Source organism: Dasypus novemcinctus, chromosome 8 (genome assembly GCF_030445035.2).
Source record: "Dasypus novemcinctus isolate mDasNov1 chromosome 8, mDasNov1.1.hap2, whole genome shotgun sequence".
Taxonomy (NCBI): Eukaryota; Metazoa; Chordata; class Mammalia; order Cingulata; family Dasypodidae; genus Dasypus; species Dasypus novemcinctus.
In genome coordinates, this window is record NC_080680.1 from 84,959,381 (window position 1) to 84,966,437 (window position 7,057).

Below are 7,057 nucleotides of genomic sequence, written 5' to 3' on the forward strand. Positions count from 1 at the left end.
GGATCAGTTCCTGGAGCCGCCTAATGAGAATACAAGCAGACACAGAAAAACACACAATGAATGGACACAGAGGCAGACAATGAGGGGAAAGGGGGTGTAGCAGTTTGATATGGTTATGAATTCCAAAAATAGGTATTGGATTATGTTTGTAATCTGATTTGTACCTGGACATGATTGAGTTATGATTAGGGCATTGAGTCCCCGCCCACCAAGGGGTGGGGACTTACAGATAAAAGACATGGCAAAAAACAGAGTTGAGGGTTTCTGATGTTGGAGTTTGATGCTGAAGACTTAAGCTGGAGTACCAGCAAGTAAGATCACAGAGGAAAGAGAAGCCAGCCCCAGGAAGAAAGGAACCTTGAACCCAGAGAAAAGCAAGCCCCAGGAATACAGGAACCCAGGAAGCCTGAACCCTCACAGACATCAGCAGCCATCTTGCTCCAAACAGACTTTGGTGAGGGAATTAACTCATGCTTTATGGCCTGGTATCTGTAAGCTCCTACCCCAAATAAATACCCTTTATAAAAACAAACCAGTTTCTGGTATTTTGCATCAGCACCCCTTTGGCTGATTAACACAGGGGGGAAATAAATTTTAAAAAAATAAATCTTAAAAAAAAAAATACACTGGGCAGCAGACTTGGCCCAGTGGTTAGGGCGTCCATCTACAACATGGGAGGTCCGCAGTTCAAACCCCAGGCCTCCCTGACCCGTGTGCAGCTGGCCCATGCACAGTGCTGATGTGCAAAAGGAGTGTCCTGCCAAGCAGGGGTGTCCCCCGTGTAGGGGAGCCCCATGCACAAGGAGTGCACCCCGTAAGAAGAGCCGCCCAGCGTGAAAGAAAGTGCAGCCTGCCCAGGAATGGTGCCGCACACACGGAGAGCTGACACAACAAGATGACAAAACAAAAAGAAACACAGATTCCCATGCCACTGACAACAACAGAAGCTGACAAAGAAGACCATGCAGCAAATAGACACAGAGAACAGACAACTGGGGTGGGGTGGGGGGAAGGGGAGAGAAATAAATAAATAAATAAATCTTTTGAAAAAATACACTGGAATCATATAGTAGCAGATTTGAGGAGGCAGAAGGGGAGAGAAATAAATAAATAAATAAATCTTAAAAAAAATACACTGGAATCATATAATAGCAGATTTGAGGAGGCAGAAGAAAGGATTGGTAAGCTTGAAGAAATGACCTCCAAAAATTAACATACAAAAGAACAGATGAAGAAAAGAAGAGAAAGAATTGCACAAGGTCTCAGGGAACTAAAGGACAGCAAAAGATGTGCTGACATACATGTCATGGGTGTCCCAAAAGGAGAAGAGAAGGGAAAGGGGACAGAAGGAATATTTGAAGAAATAATGTTATAAAATTTCCCAATCCCATTGAAGGACATGGCTATCCACGCCCAAGAAGCACAATATACTCTCATTCAAATAAATCTGAAAAGACCAATTCCAAGACACATACAATCAGAATGTCAAATGCCAAAGTCAAAGAGAGAATTCTGAGAGCAGCAAGACAAAAGTAATGCAATTATGTAAGGGACACCCAATAAGATTAAGTGCCAATTTCTCAACAGAAACCATGGAAGCAAGAAGGCAGTGGTATGATATATTTAAATACTGCAATAGAAAAACTTCCAGCCAAGAATCTTATATCTAGCAAGATTGTCTTTCAGAAATGAGGATGAGTTTGGAATATTCACAGATAAACAGAAACTGAGAGAATTTGTAACCAAGAGACTGGATTTGCAGGAAATATTAAAGGGTGTGCTACAGTCTGAAAAGACAGATGAGAGAGGCTTGGAAAAGAGTCTAGAAATGAAGATTATATCAATAAAAGTAACTAAAAGTCTCAAAAGAGTGGTGAAAATAAAATATTATGAAAATAAAACCCAAAGGTCAAAATGAGTGAAAAAAGAACTGCCTTTACAGTAAAAACATTGAATGTTAATGGATTAAACTCTCCAATCAAAAGACATAGACTGGAAGAATGAATAAGAAAATATGAGCCACCTATATGCTGTCTACAAGAGACTCTCCTTAGACCCAAGGATACCAATAAATTGAAAGTTAAAGGATGGAAAAGATATTCCATGAATTCAGAGTACCTGTGCTTATTTTAGATAAAATAGATTTTAAAAGACACTAGTAATGCACAATCTGAAGAGAAAGTCAGGAAAAAAATTCCATTTACAATAGCAACTAAAAGAATCAAATATTTAGGAATCTTAACCAATGATGTAAAGCACTTATATTCAAAAACCACAACTCATTATTAAAAGAAATTTTAAAAGACTTAAATAGTTGGAAAAATATTCCATGCTCATGGATTAGAAGACTAAAAATATTAAGATGTTAACTCTACCCAAATCAATATACAGATTCAATACAATCCTGATAAAAATTCCACCAGCATTTAAAAATAAATGGAAAATATGATTATCATATTTATTTGGAGGGGTAAGGGGTCCCAATTAGCAAGAAACATCTTAAAAAGGAAAAGTGAAGTTGGAGGACTCCCACTTCTGGACTTTAAATTATATTACTTTGGTAAAGTGGTAAAAACAGCATGGTACTGGCATAAAGACAGACACAAAGACCAATGGAACCAAACTGATGGTTAAGAAACAGACCTTCACATCTATGGTCAAGTGATATTTGACTAGCCTGTCAAACCCTCCCAGCTCAGGCAAAACAGTCCATTCAACAAATGGCGCTGAAAGAACTGGATATCCACAGCCAAAAGAAGGAAAGAGGATTCCTATCTCACACCTTATAAAAAAATTAACTCAAAATAAATCAAAATTCTAAATATAAAAGCAAGAACAATGAAGCTTCTAGAAGAAATGTAGGAAAATATTTTCAAGACCTGGTGGTAGATGGTGGATTCTTAAAGGAGTTAAGAGGAGGACTGAGGTGGACTGCTGGTGTTTAATGTATGTAGAAGTTTTAATTAACTTTATTGTGAAAGTATGGAAATGTATAGAGTGGATGGTAACACATTAAGTGAGTAACAGCTGGTTTATAAATTGGAATGTGGCTGAAAAGGGTAGTCTAGAGATGTAAATGCCAATTGAAAGAAAGCTAGAGAATAATCTAGGGACTGAATAACACAGTAAACTAAGAGGTAGATGAGAATTGTGGTTGATGGTACAAATGCAAGAGTGTCCTTTGTGAGTTAGAGCAGATGTACATCACTATTGCAGCATGGTGGTAATTTGGAAAAGCACAGGAAAAATACAATTGGAGTGACCTATGGACTGTGGTTAACAGTAATCATGTCATATTCATGCATCTATGCCAAAGATGTACTGTGTTGATAATGGAGGAGTATGGAAAAAGTGTATCAAATGCTGTGGACCTGGTGATAGTCTGATGATATTATCTCATTATTTGTAACAAATGTTCTACCATGGTAATGTACACATGTGCATGCTTGTTTTGTAAGTTTACAACTTCTGTCACATGTGCATGCTTGTTTTGTAAGTTTACAACTTCTGTCATAAAAATATATTTTAAAAAATAATAATGAGGTGAGTTGGGGAAAAATACACCAGCTGTAGGATAGGGACTATAGTTAGAGGTAAGATTTTGATGATATTCTTTCATCATTTATAACAAATGACTTATAACAATGCAAGGTGTTGGTAGTGAGTTGATGTATGGGACCCCTGTATGATATTATGCATGTTTGCTTTGTAAGTTCACAACTTTTACTCTAACTTGTTTATGTATGTTCATATATAAATGATATAAAATAATAATAATAATATTAGGGTGGGTTGAGGAAAAATACACCAAATGTAAGATACTTTGGTTGGTAGTAATATTTTGAGGATGTTCTTTAATCATTAGTTAAAAACGTTTCAGGGAAACTGACTTGACCCAGTGGTTAGGGCGTCCGTCTACCACATGGGAGGTCCGCGGTTCAAACCCTGGGCCTCCTTGACCCGTGTGCAGCTGGCCCATGTGCAGTGCTGATGCGCGCAAGGAGTGCCCTGCCACGCAGGGGTGTCCCCCGCGTAGGGGAGACCCACGCGCAAGGAGTGCGCCCCGTAAGGAGAGCCGCCCAGCGCGAAAGAAAGTGCAGCCTGCCCAGGAATGGCGCCGCCCACACTTCCCGTGCCGCTGACGACAACAGAAGCGGACAAAGAAACAAAACGCAGCAAAATAGAGAACAGACAACCGGGGGAGGGGGGGAATTAAATAAATAAATAAAAATCTTTAAAAAACAAACAAACAAAAAAACGTTTCATAACAATGCAAGGTATTGTTGGTAGGGTGAGGTATCATGTCCCTGCATGATGTTTTATATGTTTGTTTTGTAAGTTCACAACTATTACTATACACTTATTGCTTATATATGTGTGATATACTTCAAAAAAAATTTTTAAATGCCAAAAAAAAGTATCAGCATGAAGCATAAAAAAGGGGAGTTGGATAGCAAACTGGTCAGTCTTTATCCAGCATCTGCCAAGGAAGAGAGGTAGTCTCTGTCTGAGGCAATATTTTCCAGCATCCCTTCTGCAGCACTCCAGCTCCATGAGATGCTTGGGAAAGGGGTTCTGAGGTCTAGGACAGGTGGGAAATGCTACATACCACATTTTCTCTGTGAGAATCAACACACACATTAAGATATTAAAGCCTATTGAAGTACAGAGAAGTTCTGCAACAAATAAAACTACTTAACCTTGTTTTACCTAGCACTTGCCACACTTATTTGTGGGTGGGGTGGGGAGGGGAAAGCCTATGAATATCAAGCACGGTTTTAAAAAGAATGCTTGAATGATTTAGATCAAAAGCAAGAACTGGAGTTTCTATTTGGAAAGATGGAAAAATTTCGGTAATGGATGGTGGTGTTGGTAACACAACATTGTGAATATAATTAATAGCACAGAATTAAATAGTTAATAGTTGAATGTGGTTAAAAGGGAGAATTTTAGGATATATATATATATATGCAAGAATTGGCCTCTTGGAAAAGGACAGATAATGAGAAACAGTGGGAAACAATTTTGGAGAGAGGAGATACATTAAATGCTAAATTAAGATATACAGCTCATGTGGAAGATCTTACCCATAGATGAAAAAAGCTAAGCACAGAACTTAGCTGTTATAAGTTGTAAAGTATATTTTCATTTTTATTACAAAGGGGGATGAAAATACACACACACACAGAGGCACAAGACATCCTTGGAAAAAGAAACAAGAAATTAATAATGCTGGTGACTCCAGGGGAACAAAAGAGAAGAACAATAAACTTTTGGCTGAGTCCTCTCAAATTTTAAACCATGTAAAAATATTATTTATTTAAAATAAAATAAAATAAAATGAAATAAAAATATCCTTAAAAAGTCCACTATTACTAAGAGTCATTGCTCCCCTAACATTGTTTCAGTGGCTTACCATGTCCTTGGGATAAAGTCAAGATCACCACAAGGCCCTGTATGAGCTGTCCCCATTCCTTCTCACTTTCCCACTCTTCTCCACTCCAGCCACACTGGCGTTTTTGCAGCTCTTCAAACGAGCTCCTGTCTTTCTCTCTTCTCAAGAGCTTTTACCCAAGTTAATTATATTTCCAAATGCTCATCTAATAAACTGGTGCTCATCATTCAGGTCTTATATTAGACATTTCTTACCTACCCTGGTTGGCAGCATCTCTCTGTGCTGCTTGTCCTGCTTCCCTAACCAGTAGGTGCCATGCTGGATGCTCTCAGGACACAGCGCTGAACAGGGAGGGCAGTCTGACCTCAGGGAACTTGGGATGCTATATGATGAAACTGAATATACACAAGGAAGCAAATAAATAATATTTATCAGTAGTGCCTCTGTTCATTATCAGAGGTCATTTGAATATAAGTTATTTGGTTTCCCTAGCTCTCAAGAAAATAAAGCATGTAATAAAAGTGTGTTGTCACTGCCTTATAGGCCAAAATTTTCAAGACCCTTGAGTTAATGTGTATGAAAAACAAATAACCAGGGAAGTGGATGTGCCTCAAGTGATAGAGCTTCTGCCTACCATATGGGAGGACCTGAGTATGATCCCTGGGGTCTCCTGGTGAAATAGAAGAGAAAGCATGCCCATGCAGCAAGCCAGTGCCTGCACAAGTGCCCACAGGTGAGCCAGTGCCTGAACAAGTGAGTCTGCAGCAAGATGATGATGCATCAGAAGAGAGACAAGGGGAGAGTCAAGGTGAAGCACAGCAGAAAGCAGGACCTGAGGTGGTACAATTGACAGGGTACCTCTTTCCCCATCAGAGGTCTCCAGGATCGAATCCCAGTGAATCCTAGAGGAGAAAAGAGGAGAAGAGAAGACAACACAGACAGCAAAAACATCAGGGTGGGAGGAGGGGAAGGGGAGAAAATAAATATTTTAAAAAACAACAGGGATGCGGACTTGGCCCAATGGTTAGGGCGTCCGTCTACCACATGGGAGGTCTGCGGTTCAAACCCCGGGCCTCCTCAACCCGTGGTGATCTGGCCCATGTGCAGTGCTGATGTGGGCAAGGAGTGCCCTGCCACGCAGGGATGTCCCCCGCGTAGGGGAGCCCCACGCGCAAGGAGTGCACCCCGTAAGGAGAGCTGCCCAGCGTGAAAGAAAGTGCAGCCTGCCCAGGAATGGCGCTGCCCACACGGAGAGCTGACACAACAAGATGATGCAACAAAAAGAAACACAGATTCCCGTGCTGCTGACAACAACAGAAGCAAACAAAAGAGATGCAGCAAACAGACACAGAGAACAGACAACCGGGGTGGGGGGGAAGGGGAGAAAAATAAATAAATAAATAAACCTTAAAAAATAAAAATAAAAATAAAAAACAACAAATAACCAGAAACAGAAAAACAATGTAAAGAAAAAGGGTTGCTTTAAAAGCCACTAGAAAGAAAGCAACCTCTGAAAACAGGATCTTGTCCCTCTTGAGAATTACTTCTGCTCTAGATAGCTTTTCTTAAGATGAACTTTCTTGTCTTTAATCTTTCAACAGTCACTGAATTACTGAACTGCAGTGAAGCCAAATCTTGATCCAAGCAAACTGGAATTCTTGA